Source organism: Carcharodon carcharias, chromosome 12 (genome assembly GCF_017639515.1).
Source record: "Carcharodon carcharias isolate sCarCar2 chromosome 12, sCarCar2.pri, whole genome shotgun sequence".
In the NCBI taxonomy this organism is placed as follows: Eukaryota; Metazoa; Chordata; class Chondrichthyes; order Lamniformes; family Lamnidae; genus Carcharodon; species Carcharodon carcharias.
In genome coordinates, this window is record NC_054478.1 from 59615738 (window position 1) to 59632279 (window position 16542).

Sequence of the window (16542 nt, forward strand, 5' to 3'; positions counted from 1 at the left end):
GCGGGTGCAGTGAAAAATCTCTAACCAATTTACTGTGTCTGTTTTACACTGCTGATATCAATCAGTTTCACCCCCTTATCTTTCCTGGCAAGGTTTCTAATCATTGAATATTTCACAAACTATTTTTGTTACATCAAAAATTGTGTTCATTAGCACGTGTTCAGCAACTCCAAATATGAATAATTCCTTTAGAACTGCCGATAGGTTTAGGGCATTTTACAAAATGTATGTTTTTTCTTAGTGACGCAGAAAACTGAGATTTTATTTTCATGGAGAATGTTTTCAGAAGAAAAATCAATGATTAAATAGTGATCTAATGGAGTAACTATATTGTGCACATAGAATTGCCCTCATTTCAGTAAATGTATTGCTTGACCTTGGCAAAAGCTCCATTTTAATCAGTAGTGGAACTCCACTACAATATGATGACTTTAGTTAGGCACAATATGGTGGAATATATATGCCATGGAACTGTACATTACAAGCTTTTGTGTTGTTATTACTTTATATCTTCTCACTGAGAAAACTAAAGAAGTTAGTTACATTATTTTCTACTGTGATTGCCTTTAAAGTTGATTCTTCTTGTAATCGAATATACCAGTCTAGTGATTTTCAATTATGTGAGCCATGGAGAAACTCCTATATATGTATGTTGTAAAGTGAGCAGCAGTAGCGAAGGAGCAGTAAAGTTTGCATTGGGCCAATATTTCAAATTGATATGGCACTGTATGAATGTTGTACATCTTCTATCAGTATATCTATATATAATATATAGTATGTGCCAGTCACCTTGCATGTTTTGTGTACTATGAATATCTTCTACTCTGATGAGATGGGTGGTGCAGGGCATACCGTAGAAAATAGGGCAACAGAGTTCTTAGCGTAATCATCAAAATAAATATACACACATAGCATGGAAATTTAGGTTACAGAACTGTCACTACAAGCCTGAAATCATGGCCTTCTCTTCCTGCAGAATCATGAACAATTGTCTCCACAGTCAACAAATTATCTTCACTATTCTACTTTGAAGAGTTGTCCTTTCAAGATCAGATGTAGTTAAATTATTATTATAATGCTTTTGTCACCTGTTAAATGAACATATGAAGAACTAAGACCACGTAAAGCTGATTTTATGAAATGGTTCTCCCACTGCTGAGACTCCATGCTGAGTTTGTAAAGTCAGCTCTGTAACATGTAAAAGATTGAAAAGTGGTAAAAGTGTAAGTGTCTGCAGGGAAGCATACATTTAATTATTCTTGTATTCATTTACATTCCTGTTTCTCCCACTGCCTTATCTCGCTCAGGATGGTAAGCTAACTGTATCAGTTCTCAACTGAAATGCACCATCATGGAGAGATGCTGAATCACAGCAGTGTTACAATGCAGAAGGAGGCCATTCAGCCCATCATGTCTGTACCAGCTCTCTGAATGAGAAATTAACTTAGTGTCATTTCCCCATCTACTCCCTGTAATCCTGCATATTCTTCCTTTGCAGATAAAAGTCTTATTCCCTTTTGAACCTGCCTCCACAATACTCTTGGGCAGTGCATTCCTTAACCACTCACTGCATGTTGCTGTTGCTTCTCTTGCTAATTACGTTAAATCTGAGCCCTCTCATTCTAAATCCTCTCAGGAGTAGGAAATTTTCTCCTTATCTAATCTGTCCAGATCGCTCATGATTTGAATACCTATCAAACCAGCCTTCCCTTCTCCAAGGAAAACAGCCCTAACTTCTCCAACGAAAACAGAAAATGCTGGAAAAACTCAGCAGGTCTAACAGCATCTGTGGAGAGAAAAAAAAACAAAGTTAACATTTCGAGTCCATATGACTCTAACAGATGCTGTTAGACCTGCTGAGCTTTTCCAGCATTTTCTGTTTTGTTTCAGATTTCCAGCATCAGCAGCATTTTGCTTTTTGCTCCTAACTTCTCCAATCTCTCCTCATAGCAGAAGTTCTTTTATCCTTGGAACCATCCTCATGAATCTTCTCTGCACTCCAGTGTCTTCATTTTGTGATTCTCTGATCCTTATTAAGGTGCTCTCAGCATCAGCAGAGCTCAGTGTTCATTCTGATGCTGCACCTTGATGTTGAGACATTCTAGAACTATACTTGAGTTTGCTGTCTACACTAGCAATTGGCCTATTTGACATTCAGCTCTGTGCCTCAAGCCAGTAACTTCCTGGTAGGATGCGGTCACTCTGTTTAAGATGATAGCATGTTGTCCCTTCCACTCCCCCATGTGACTTTTATGTTGGAATATATCATCTGCCTGTTCCAGATGATCATTAAATATCCTATGGGACTATTTGAAGAACAGTAATGAGAAATGAGTTCCAGTATTCTCCCCTATCTACCTGGCTGTTGGAGAGATGCAATATGCTTGAACAGTGCTGTTCCTGCTGAAGCCTCAAAATACTTATTTTTGGTTGGTCTGCTCTCTTGCATGATCTAGACACACCCCTGCACAGGCTTTCTCTTTGCAAGGGCCTTGTGCTTAATAAAAGAAGGTGGGAACACATGTAACTGCAAGCCTAAAAGGCCTACAACTGCTGATCTGACGACCAGCCTCAGTCTAACAACAATCAGACTGTGGTTAGAAAACTCCTGGCCCCTGCGATCATACTGAAGGTGATAACTGAAGTTTCTACCTATCTTTTCAGACCACCATGTTCGCTGACCCATCAGTTCCTGTAATTGGACCTGAAACAGAGAGCCGGGAGTATTGTCTCTCGCCTCATCTCCTGTATAGTCTTTATACTGCAGTTGTAGGTGAAACCCCCCAGGACGACTACTGGGGAAGTCACAGAAATGCTATGGTAACATATAATCAGTCTCTGCCCCTTTTTCCTTTCTGTACCACTTGAGAACTGAATGGTCAACCACGCTTTGGAGGGGAGTATTGGGGTGGATGGCCAGATAACATACCTGCCTTGGTCAATGCCACCTAACTGCAGACCAACTGCTTGTCTGTTTCATAGCTGTTTTGGGACTTTTTGTCTCCATACCAGTCATTGGACTCTTTTTTCAGAATGGGGAAGGAGGAGAAGTAGCCCTTATAGTAAAGGATGACATAAGAACAGTAGTAATAAAGTAATAAACAATGGCTTAAAGATCAGGAAGTAGAATCTGTATGGAATAACAAGGGCAGGAGCACTTGGTGGGAATAGTTTATTGGCCCCTTAACATTAATTATTCAATTTGACAGTGCATTAAACAAGGAATAATTGTTGCTTGCGACAAAGGTAAAGTAATAATCGAATGGAACTTTAATCTTCATGGGACAATCAAATTAACAATGGTAGTCTAGAGGTTTGAGTTTGTCAAATGCTTTTCTAATAGTCTCTGAAACAATATTGTGGAAATAACTAGGGTTAAAGTTCTTTTAGATTGAGTATTGTGCAATGAGGCAGGTTCATTGTAAAAGGTCCTTTAAGAAAAAGTAATCATAGTACAACTGAATTCCATATGAAGTTTGAGAGCAACATACTCCAGTCCAAAACAAGAATTTGAAACATAAAGCCAATTACATGTGTATGAAGGGAGAGCTGGCTACGGTTGATTGCGTAAATGGACTAAAAGGTATGATCCCTAATAAACAGTGGGAACATTTAAAAAAACGATTCAAAATGTTCAACAAAAATACATTCCATTGAGAAACAAAAACTCAAGGTAAAAGATCCATCCGTGGCTCACTAGAGAATTTAAGGATAGTATTAGATTAAATGAAGAGACTTCTAATGTTGTTTGAAACAGAAGGATTGGGAGAGTTTAAAACTAGCACAGGGCTGGTATTATAAAAACAGATTGTAAGAATGTTTAAAAGTATATAAAAAGGAGAGAAGCTAATGTAAATGTTGGTTCCCTAGAGGCAGAAAAAGGAGAAATTATCATGGGAAGAAGGACATAGCAGAGACATTGAACAAATATTTTGTGTCTGTCTTCACAGTCGAAGATACAATTAATACACCAGAAATAAAAGGTAACTGAGGGCTCGTAAGAATGAAGAACTGAAGAAGTATTCTTCTGTTGGTATTAATTACTTTGCAATGAAGGGACTGAAAGTATGGTTGCTAAATTTGTTGACAACACTAAGATGGGTAGAAAAGTAAGTTGAGAAGAGGACGTAAGGAGGCTACAAAAAGCAATAGATAGGTTAAGTGAGCAGGCTAAGATCTGGCAAATGGAGTATAATGTGGGCAAATGTGAAATTGTCATTTTGGCAAGAAAAAATAAAAAAGAAGCATATTATCTAAATGGTGAGAGGTTGCAGAGCTTTGAGATTCAGAGCAATCTGGGTGTCCTAGTGCATGAAACACAAAAGGCTAGTATGCAGGTACAGAAAGTAATTAGGAAAGCTAATAGAGTGTGATTGTTAATTGTGAGGGGAATTGAATACAAAAGTAGGGAGATTATACAGAGCACTGGTGTACATCTGGAGTACTGATTACAGCATTGGTCTCCTTATTCAAGGAAGGATGTAAGTGCATTAGAAGCAATTCAGAGAAGGTTGACTAGACTAATACCAAGAATAGATGGTTGTCTTATGAGGATAGGTTGGACAGGTTAGACTTGTATCCACTGGAGTTTAAAAGAGTAAGAGGTGGCTTGATTGAAACACATCAGATCCTGAGGGGTCTTGACAGAGTGGATGTGGAGAGGATGTTTCCTCTGGTGGGAGAATCTAGAACCATTGATCACAGTTTAAAAATAATGGATCACTCATTTAAGATAGATGAGGAGAATTTTTTTCTCTGAGGGTCATGAGTCTTTGGAATCTCTTCCTCAAAAGGTAGTGGAAACAGAGTCTTTTAACATCTTTAAGGCAGAGCTAGATAGATAGACAGGGGGTGAAAGGTTATCAGGGTAGGCAGGAATGTGGAGTGGAGGTTACTTTCAGATTAGTCATGATTTTATTGAATGGCGGAGCTGTCTTGAGGGGGCCTACCCCTGCTCCGAATTCGTATGTTTGTTTGTAAATAGTATTAAAGAAACTTAAGGAACTAAATGTCACCAAATACTGATAACCTGATGGCCTACATCCTAGAGTTCTGAATGAGGGAACTGCAGAAATAGTGGATGAGTTTATTGAGGATGTGACTATCAGATTAGATTAAGAGGAGTTGTTAGAAAATAGAGATAGTTTAAGTAAGTTATATTGGTATTTCTGGGTGTTAGGAATGAGTTTTAGCTTTAAAGTTTAAGTTTGATTTGTATTTCTGTACTTGTATGTTAAGGAAGGTCAAATTCACTTTAGTTTCACTTTAGTGCTTACATTTCAAATGAGGGGTTTTATGGCCCCCCGAAAGAGAAAGTAAACATACAAGGATAGAAAGATTGAACTGTTGCCTAGCAATAGGGACCCAGAGAGACAGCCCCCCCCCCCCGCCCCCCCCCCCCCCCCCCCAACACAGGCGCATACACACACAGAAGAAGAAAGACAGCAACAGAAACAGAAATACCTGGAAAAACTCAGCAGGTCTGGCAGCATCGGTGGAGAAGAGCACAGTTGATGTTTCGAGTCCTCATGACCCTTCAACAGAACTAATTAAAATTAGGAAAAGGGTGAAATATAAGCTGGTTAAAGGTGGGGGGGCGTGGTTTGTTGGAACAAGCAGCCAGTGATAGGTGGAGATAACCAAAAGCTGTCACAGACAAAAGAACAAAGAGGTGTTGAAGGTGGTGATATTATCTAAAGGAATGTGCTAATTAAGAGTATAAGACAGGACAGATAAGGTACAGATAGCTCTAGTGGGGGTGGGGGAATAGTAAAAGGTAGAAATAAACAATGGTGGAAATAAATTTAAAAATAATGAAATAGGTGGGAAAAGAAAAAATCTACATAAATTATTGGAAAAAACAAAAATGAGGGGGAAGAAACAGGAAGGGGGTGGGGATGGAGGAGAGAGATCAAGATCTAAAATTGTTGAACTCAATATTCAGTCCGGAAGGCTGTAAAGTGTCTAGTCGGAAGATGAGGTGCTGTTCCTCCAGTTTACGTTGAGCTTCACTGGAACAATGCAGCAAGCCAAGGACAGACATGTGGGTAAGAGAGCAGGGTGGAGTGTCCTTAGCACTTGAGAGAAAGAGAAAAAGTTTCTTGTTGAGGCGTCGGATGAGACGAAGAATAAAATGAAACAGAGGGCACGCACAGCTTTGAAAAAGGGTGCGGCAGTGCTGCTGGAGGGAGAGGTCGAGTGTGTTCATATGGCGGCGCATGGCATTGAGTGTGGATCTCAGAATGTGACGGGAACAGCAATCCGAGGAACATTGTATGTCCCGGAGGTACCTGTAATCCTGAGTGGGTTCGAAACATGAGGGATGGAATTTCAGTTGAATCCACGGAGACAGTCACTGAGAAAGGAAATATGGCTGCGAAAGCGGGTTTTAGTAACCACCTTGTCAAACACCAGGAGGGAAATGGAAAGCAATGAAGGTGAACAAGGCAAAAGAGAGATTCGAAAATCCTGACGGAGAGTAGAACAAAACTTCTTCAAGGTAGGCATTTCTTGAAGAGAATTAGCAGTCAATTAAACACAGAGATAAAAACAAAAAACTGTGGATGCTGGAAAGACAGCAGTTTGCTTTGGAAGCTGTTTGAATTCAGTTGGTTTGAAGCTGAAGCAGCCTGAAAGGGGACAGATAGTATACCCCAAAAAATCCAAGGGAGTGTAAGAAGAGAAAGTCCAAAGAAGACTTTCTAGTCAAAGGAAGGACAGGAACCTGGGAAAAGGTCCTGTTAAATGAAGTTAAGGGTAAGCGGTAGAGATCAAGGCTCCAAGCTTCAGATTTAGAGACAAAAGCTGCAGAAAGCAGACTTTAAGCAAGAACAGCTTGCAAGAGGCAAGAAGGTCCAAAGAGACAAATGAAGGTCTGCCAACTCTTTGCTATGGGCATGTGAAGCAGTGGTGCACTGTTGACAGCTGAGTCAGAGAGACAGAGTGTGTGTGGAAGCCAGCTTGAGTGCATGTGGTGGCCCAGGGAACAGGAACATCAGAAGAGAGAGTTTGAAACCCTGAAGGTGAACCCTTGTGGAAGGCGCTTGAGAGAAAGTGTCGGTTTAGGAGATGATTCCAAGGCAATGTCTTGGAGAGTGGAAATTGAGAACCCTCATGTGAAGGATGGAATTCAGTGAGACTGGTTGGGTCACAGTGTGGCAAGTATCTAGGGGGAGTTGAGGAGAGATCCATAGCACCTGGTTGAGATGACATCAGGCTTCAGAATGTGGTATATCTGACCACAGGTCGCCATAAGTGTACATGGACTGTGTACTTACTGTGTGTACATTAGAGTATATGATAGCTTTTGTAACTTGTGTTATCCTTACAAATCTGTATACATCTGTAAAGGTGTAATTGTGGGTGAAGGAGTATCGAAATATGTGAACCTTTTTTAGTTGAATAAATGTTTTATTCTTTTGTTAAAAGCTCATCAGCTGACCACTGTGCCTCTGTTCAGTAGCTACTCTCCATGTATCTAAACAAATAAATAAAAGTTAGCATCTATCAAACTCTGGGATCAGGCTTGTCCAGGGGTAACCTCAGCTGGGGTCATAACAGGAGTCAATAGATTTGAGATTTCCAAATCCTTTGATTTCCAAAAAAAAAAGCATTCAAAAAGGTGCCACTCGATATGCAAGATAAGGGCTCATGGAGTTAGGGGGTAATATATTTGCATGTAGGGCATTTCAAGTTGGTAGCTTTAACTAGTGGAGTGCCACAAGGATTAATGCTGGGGCCTCAGCCATTTACAATCACATGTTAATGGGTTAGAAGAAGACACCAAAAATAATGTGTCCAAGTTTGCTGACAATACAAAGCTGGGTGGGAATATAAGCTATGAAGATGACACAATGGCTGCAAAGCGATATAGATGGTTAAGTGAGTGGACAGCAAGATGGTAAATGAAGTATAATATGGAAAAGAGGTTGTTACCTTTGTGATGATAAGAACAGAGAAATGCAGAATATTTTTAAAGGGTGTGTAATTTGAAAATGTTTATGTTCATAGAAACTTGGGTGTATTCATGCAAGGAACTTGGCATGCAGGTATAGCAAGCAATTAGAAAGGCAAGTGGCATGTTAACCTTTATTGCAAGGGATTTGGATTACAAGAATAAGGAAGTTTTGCTACCATTGTAGATGGCTTTGGTGAGACCACACCTGGAGTATTCTGTGCAGTTTTGGTCTCCATGGCCTGAATTTTACACATGTTGTGTGTGCGCAATCATGGGCCCAGAAACCGATGCGTTATCTGCTTCCAACCTCTATCACAGCCTGGACGCGATTTCATGCTGGCTGGTCAATTAAGGGTCGACCAGCGTGAAACACACCCGGACATTGGCTCAGCGCTGCCGGCAGGAACGTGACAAGTGCTGGGTCCAATGGTGACCCAGAAGAGGCTTTTAAAATAGCACAGGCATTTCCTGAAGACAGCCAGGAGTTGGTGAGGAGCTTTAGGGAGCTGTCCATGAGAGAGCATAAGATTTTCTACTTGGCAGGAGTTATGGCCTCAGCACCGCTGGGCTCACCAGGCGGGAGGGCAATGCCAGTGAGTACTCTGCACCTCCCTGCCCCGGTTCTCTGACGAGTGCATGCGCACTCTCATGGAGGCAATGAATGCCCAGCGTGACATCCTCAATCCATGGGATGGTAAGAAGAGGCCACCCCACCTGATGAAGGAGGCCTGGGTGGAGATGGCTGCCCAGGTGAGCGGGCACGATGTTGTGTGCCGCACATGGATCCAGTGCCGGAAAAGGCACTGATCTTCTGCACTCCGCAACGTTGAATACCAACCTGGCATGGAACTGTGTATAGATGTCTTGGAGGGTGGCCATTCTTCGTGGTACTCAGGGCTGTGAGATGCAGAGTGCCAAATGGCACATATCACTGTGCCAGCAAATGTTGGGGATGTGCCTATTTGCCTTGGGTGTATAGAAGGGTAAGGTGTACTAATCTGATGAGCACCTCAACCTGGGTCTCCTTGGGGTTGGGTGGGAGAGGGGAAGTGCTGCGAGGCTGATATGCTGTGGCAAGTAAAAGGTGCACTAATGAATACACCTTTTCCATACAAAAGAAGGGAAGCCATAATGCGCTGGAGCATGCATGAATGGGTGCGGGGACATAGAATGTGAGCATGGAGCAAGGTCCACATGTCACAAAGAGGCAGGGGTTTTAGAGGAAGGTAAGAGTCCAATGGATGGGTGAGAGACTGGGGAAGTGTTTAAAAAATGTAAGATCGTGGCATCGCCAATAAGAAGTCCAAATCAAGAGCCCCATTGCTCAGCCAATCACAGTGCCTCAGTGAGGCAGTTGTCCATTGCGACAAGCAACCATTGTGCATGCACAGTCACTTTGTTGCAGTGTAATTATATTCTCTTCCTCCCTTAGACGCGCCATCCTCATGATGCCCGAGAGACCCTGAGGACCCTACCTTGATACCCGAAAGGGAGCCGTTGGCACATGCACCCATGTCCCATCTTCCTTCCGTTCCAAGCACCAGCACAGATAGAGGCATGTTGGCAGGCAATAGCGTGTCAGATCAGATGGTAGTGCACAGTGGTGAGGGCGAATCACACTCACATGAGGAGCTGGCGGAGGCAGAGATCTGTGCTCAGGGCGCCAGCAGTTAGAACTGCTGGAGACCAGGGGCATGCTGAGTCCGAGGCTGATGATGAGCCTCTGGAGTCATCCATCAGGCAGTAGATGCATGATGTCCAGTGTGTGAAAATCTGGCAGAGATCCTTGAGGGTCTGCATACTATGGTATCTGTCTTGGAGGAATCCAAGCAGAGCATGGACACTGCGTTGACCCGGAGCTCCGAGTGCTCAGACTCCTCAATTGAGAGCGTGACAACCCTCATGTAGAAGCAGCTCCAAGAACAGAATCAGGGGTTTCTGGGGCTGAGCTCAGACCTGCAAGCTTTCACACTGGCAGTGATCTCAGCAGGTTGCTGAGTGTGAGAAATGGACGAAACATCTAGTCTGTCTACTAGGTGCCCATCCATCAATGGTGAGCAGGGAGATTCAAACCAACCTCACGCTGGCGGACGAGTTGCATGTTGCATCTGCAGGTTCCTCTTGGGGCACTCCAGATAAAGGCAGTAGCCCCTCCACCACTCTGCTAGTGCCGTGTATCTGAAGAGGCTGTGACAACTGAGGAGTGCCCAGCCATGGGGCTGGACGCTCCCTCCCAGGCAGTGCCTACACAGGCTCCGCCAGCCAGAGGATATCTGCCATGATCATCCGGGCCAACAGGACGTCACAATCAGCAGGATGCCTCTAATACCACTGCCGTGATGAGGGACCAAGATGTAGTATTTGCAAACAGAAGTTTAAGGCACTGCAAACACAAGAGAGATTGTTACGGGTGACATAACTTCAGTTGATACATGTTCTATGTTCAAATTGTGTAAACATGACTGCCATTTAAAGATGTCGTTATGTGTCAGAGCCCGAACGTGCTTCATGTGTTTCAAAGGTGTTGGGCATGGGAGTGGCTTGTGACAGATGGGAAGAGCTGCAAGCTTTATTTCAGAGATCGTTATTTAACATAAGGGTCACAGAATGGCCTCATCAGGAATGTTTAATAAGGAAGCATCATCCTTGCCTTCACTTTGAAGCCATGCCTTGGATGCCTAGCTGAAAGAATGGAGAATCAAGGCCTCCCTGGTCCCCTTGCCTTCCCATAAGGCTCCTCACTTCTGCAGCCATGTCCTCACCCTGGGCTCCAGTGGCTTCTCATCAGAGCTATCAGTTGAGTTGTCCTCTCTTCCGCCTAGGAAGCTGCCTCGCTGTCTTCATCCCCCAGTGGACCCTCCACCTTGACAAGCTCAGATTGTGCAGAGCATAGCACACAACGGCAGTAAGCGAGACTTGCTCTGGGGGATATTGGAGTGCTCCCCCTGATTGGCCCAGGCAGCAGAATCTCATCTTGAGCAGGCCAATGGTCCTCTCAATTACCAACCTTTCCTCTGCTTCTGTCCTTGGGCGTCTGAGTGCATCATGAGCTACCTTTTCAGGGGATAACCTTTGTCACCCAGGAGCCAACCATCCAAGTGAGCTGGAGTGATGAAAAGCCTTGGCACCTGGGAGTGTTGCTGGATGTACACATCAAGGGAACTGCCAGGGTACCTGGCAAAGACCTGCAAAACTTTTTGGCTTGTGGTCCCAAACAATCTGCGTATTCATGGAGATATCCTGTTGGCGAAGGCACCTGGCTCATCCGCTGGCACCTTTATTGCCACATGTGTGCAATCTATGGCACCCTGGTGCAGGGGATGCCAACAGTTGCAGTAAAGCCTCTGGCTCGCTCAGCCTGGCTGGCTTTGTTGGTCCAGGAATAAATTAACTTCATAACCCGTCTGAAAAGAGCGTCAGTGACCAGCTTGATGCACCTGTGGGCAGCAGATTGGGATACACCACATAGATCTCCCAATGACCCTTGGAAAGTACCGTAGAAGAATAAGTTCAGGGCCGCTGTTACCTTAAGAGCCACTGGCATAGGGTGGCCACCTTCATATTTGAGGTGATTTCTGAGCCAATCATCTGGCTTATGGAGGTCACAGTGTCCCTAGAGAGGTGGAGCCTCCTTCAGCACTGGTCCTCAGACATGTCCAGGTAGCTGGTGTGCTGCCTGTAGACTCTGGCTGCAGAATAATGGCGCTTTCTGCGGACCCTTCCACCTTGCACTTTCAGCTGACCCTGACCCCCTCAGCTGCACTTCTCTTCCCACAGGTCACTCTCTAGGATGGTACCTGCAAACACCAGGCCTCCTCTCTCTTCTGGCCCTCTCCTCCTCTTCAAAGGAGGACCCTCCAGCGGAGTAGACATTCCCCATTTGCCGGAATACAGTTGACACATGATAGTGCACTGAAGGGTACCCTCAGCAGAAAGCCTCTAAGAAAGCTTATAAGCCAAAGGAGGTGTCTCCAGCGAAGTAGTCAGTCCCCATTTGTCGGAATACAGATGGCACAGGATAGTGCACTGAAACACAGCAGAAAGCCTCTAAGAAAGCTTGTAAGCCAAAGAGTGCATCAGAAAATGCAGGAAATGCAATGAACTGTCAGAAAACTACCGACAACCAACTCTCACCTAAACTCACATTGCCACATCTCTGTTCAACTTTTATCTTTTTTATGGATTGAGTTTCAATTAAAAACGAGATGGCCACCTGGCTGTGTGGCCTGTGCACCAACCGCTAAATCGCACAGGGCACATGGGTCATACATTTGCCTTTTTACTGGGCTTAATTGCCAGTTTAATTGTCAGTGGTCTGCTTCTGATTCCTGCACTCACTCACCAATCATAATATGGCATGATGGCATGATGAGGTCAGGACACATGCCCCATGTTTTCTCACGCGATTTCATGTGACTTCGGGTCGGATGTGCACTCACTCCTAGAACGTAAAATTCTATCCTATATTGAAAGAAGAATAATCTCGCATTGGAAACGGTTAAACAGAGGTTCACTAAATTAATTCCTGGATGAGAAGGTTTGCCCTATGATGAGAGGTAGAGTAAATCTGAAATATAGAACGATGAGGTGACTTCATTGATACATACATGATTCTGGAGGGGATTGAAGGGTAGATTGTGGGCCAAAGGGTAGATTCCCCTGGCCAGAAAATCTAGAACATGGGGGAACACAGTCTCAGGATAAGGGGTTGATCGTTTAGGAGATAGGAGATGAGGAGTAATTTCTTCACTCAGAGTGATGTGCATCTTTGGAATTGTCTACCCCAGAGATGGTGATTTCCCATCATTGATGAAATGTAAACCTGATTAGGCAGATTTTTATTCTTTCAGGGAATCAATGGATATGGAGAAAGTGGAGGGAGGCAGAAGATCGTAATTGAATGATGGAGCAGGCTCGAGGGGTCGAGCGACCTATTCTTACTTCAATTTGTTATGCTCTTATGTTTAAACTAATGAAATTAATTGTGTAACATACTTTGTGATGTATAACGTATGTTACACCCATGAAATAGGCAAACCCATTGCACAGATCATGAAATAAGCAGTTTGAAAGCTCATTTCATGAAGTGGCCAGTGCTATGAACGATTTTTAAAATCTTATTTGTGGAATTGTTACTCAAGCCTGTTGCAGTGTACAAGCTTAACATCATGTACTAAGTTGCTCAGCAACAGCAAGAACATTGTAAATTTGGAGAAGCAAGTTTGTCTACAAAGGCACAAATGGTGATTGAGCAAAGTTAAGTACATGGCTATCAAGGAAGCAGTCCTAGCCATCATACGATAAGCCCACATTGAAACTGGCCATGGTGGTGAAAAGAAGACTCACAAACTCTGAAAAGTATATAAGCATCCCACAGTCTCTTGGGGAAGCAATGGCATAGTGGTATTGAAACTGGACTAGTATTTCAGAGACACAGGGTATGGCTCTGTGGACCCAGGTTCAAATCCCACCATGGCAGATGGTGAAATCTGAATTCAACTAAAAGTCTGATGATGATTACGAAACCATTGCTGGTTGTTGTAAAAACCCATCTAATGTCCTTTAAGGCAGGAAATCTACTGTCCTTCCTGGACTGGCCTGCATGTGACTCCAGACCCACAGCAATGTGGTTGACTCTTAAATGCCCATTTTATGAACTGGGTGGTCAAACTGCCAGTTTCATGAACTATGCAGATAGGTTGCCTATTTCAAGAAATGGGCAATTTGACTGGCCATTTCATGAAATGGGCAGTTTCACAAATTGGGTGTAACAACATAGCAACATAGATGGGGTTATTTGTTGTTATGCATCTTTCTTATAAAGGACATAAATCTGTTTTAGGAAAAGCATATATCTGGTTACATCACCGAAGAAGCCATTCAGCCCATTGAGTCCCGGCCGACTCTGCGAGAGTAATTTAGCTGGTCCCAATCCCTTTCTCTGGAGCTGTAGAGATTTTTTCTCTTCAGGAGCTTACCAATTCTGTTTTGAAAGCCATAATTGAATCTGTCTCAACCACCCTCTTCCGCAATCCATTCCCGATCCTAACCACTCACTATGTTAAAATGTTTTTCCTCATGTCGCCTTTGGTTCTTTTGTCAATCACCTTAAATCTGTGTCCGTTGGTTCTCGATCTTTCTGCCAATAGGAACAATTTTTCCCTATCTATCTGTCTAGAGCCATCATGATTTTGAATATCTCGATCAAATGACCCCTCAACCTTCTCATCTGTAAGGAGAACAGCATCAGCTTCTCTAATCTATCCATGTAACCAAAGTCTGTTCTCGGTGGTCATACTCAGTTCACGGGATCTACATGCCAAGAGTCATCTTCCTGGATCTATTTGAGGTACAACTCGGGAGGACAATGGACTTCTGCAGACAGGCTGTCACAGCCTCTTGGCCCTCCTTCAACAGAATCATCTGGCTGCTGACCTAAAGGATCTGTCATATCAGTACATCAATGTCATCAGTATCCTGTTCACTAATACATTAAGCAGATGACCAACATCCGATATGCCAGGGTCAAGCAGTACATTACCTTCTCTACTTACCTCAGCAGTTGACAGGGGAGAGCTCATGGCTTTCCAACAGTGATTGGCTTCCCTCACATGTAGAGCTTGATTAATTACAAAAATGTGGCATTGGAGCATGAGCCAACAACATTCATTAGCAGTAAAAGACAGTCTGTCACCACTCCGTCAATGTGCAGCTAGTGGCTGATCACAGGAACAACATCATGTAGGCCTGTGCAGGGTAGGTACCGAGGGAGGTGCCACAATGCTTTATGGACAGAGTTTTTCAGATAGCGGGGTTTCCCACCCCGCCACCCAAAGAGTTGGCGGGGAACGCATCCCCACTGATCGCAGCAGCACAATTAGCTAGAGATGGGACTTCCACCTGAGTGTGGAGCGGAAGTCCTGTCTCAGAGACCTGCCAGCCAATCTAATTGGCTTGCAGCTCTGTAACCCTAGCGGCGCAAGAGGCAGCAGTGACTAGAACTGGACTACAAGCAGTCCTAGATTCTAAGTCCTGGAGTCCAGGACCAGGTAAGTGCAGGGGACTCTCATGCCGGGGAGGGGAGTTGACACCAGGTGGGGTGGCGGGGGAGTTGATGGAGAGGTTAGGGGGCATGGAGCACATGGACCAGCCATTGGGGGCAGGGGTTTCCTGATGTGGAAAGGGGGCACTTGATTGAGGTGTCCCCTTCCCCTTCCCACCCATGGCCTGAACAGGTTGACCTGCCAGACTTCCCCCTGTTTTTGAACTCCTCCCACCAGCCTCAAATTTGAGGCAGTCAGCAGCGCCTAGCAGAGAATGTGAGAGGAGGGCCCTGGGGCAGGAAGTCAGCAGCATCTAGCACCTAACATCACAGAAGAAACATAAATTCATTAGTTGGTGATTGGTTGCTGTTAGGGAGTGCCGTCAAGTAGCTGAGAATTAGAAAAACACATTCTTTTTTAAAAGAAGGGGCTTCTTAAATTTAAGAAAGAAACACAAGCAATGGGGAAATAAAATTAAGTCAAGGCCAGGTAAAATAAAGTTGCAAAAGTAAACCAAAGTCAAATAAAGTTAATTCAAGGGAAGTAAATTGAAGCCATGGCAGGACAGCTCGGTTGTGTGGAATGCATGTCTTGTAATATGTGGGAAGTTGTGGACTTTAGCAGTGTCCTAGACGATCCCACGTGCAGGAAGTGTCACCTGCTACAGAATCTTGAGCTCTGGGTTTTGGGGCTTGAGCGGCGGCTGAAGTCACTGTGGCGCATCCATAAGGCTGAAAGCTACGTGGATAGCACATTCAGAGAAATGGTCACACCACAGCTTAAGAGCATGGAGGCAGAAGGGGAATGGGTGACTGCCAGGCAATCCAAAAAAATTAGGCAGGTAGTGCAGGATTACCCTGGAGTCCTGCTCGTCAATCAGCTTTCTATTTTGGATACCAGTGGTTCTTTGGAGGAGTGCAGTCAGAGCCAAGTTTGTGGCACAGCAGGCGGCTCTGCTTTAGGAGGGGAGAAAGAAGAGGGGAAGAACAGTAGTAATAGGGGATTCATTAATTAGGGGAACAGACAGGCATTTCTGTGGCCATAGATGTGACTCCAGGATGGTATGTTGCCTCCCTGGTGCCAGAATCAAGGATGTCATGGAGCGGCTGCATGATATTCTTCTGGAGGATGGTGATCAGCCAGAGGTCGTGTCCACTTTGGTACCAATTACTTAGGTAGGAAAGGGGATGAGGTCCTGAAAGCAGACTTCAGGGACCAAGGAAGGAAATTTAAAGCAGGACTTCTAAAGCAGTAATATCAGGATTTACTCCCAGTCCCACGTGCAAGAGAGCATAGAAACAGGAGAATTGAGTGAATAAACCTGTGGCTGAAAAGCTGGAATAGGAGGGAGGGCATCAAATTTCTGAGGCATTGGGACCGGTTCTGGGGTCTACACCTGAACAGTATTGTGATGCATGTCCTCACAGGGATATTTGCTAGTGTTATTTGGTGGGGGGCGGGGGTGTGTTTAAAATAGATTGGCAGGGGAATCGGAACCTGGGGGCAAATTCAGAGCAGGGAACAGGGGATGGAGAATTAGTG

General features: G+C 44.2%; 1 protein-coding gene across 7 annotated transcripts in view; it reads left to right on the forward strand.

The window, feature by feature from the left end:
* Positions 1 to 16542, forward strand: part of csrnp3 (cysteine-serine-rich nuclear protein 3) — a 257084-nt gene that overhangs the window by 152273 nt on the left and 88269 nt on the right. The window contains exon 1 of one of the 7 annotated variants that reach the window (XM_041201468.1): positions 3924 to 3983. The exons of the other annotated variants lie outside the window; for them this stretch is intronic. The gene's annotated coding sequence lies outside the window, so the exon portion shown is untranslated. Of the gene's footprint in view, positions 1 to 3923; positions 3984 to 16542 lie in introns of those variants that run through there. 7 annotated transcript variants of the gene reach the window in all.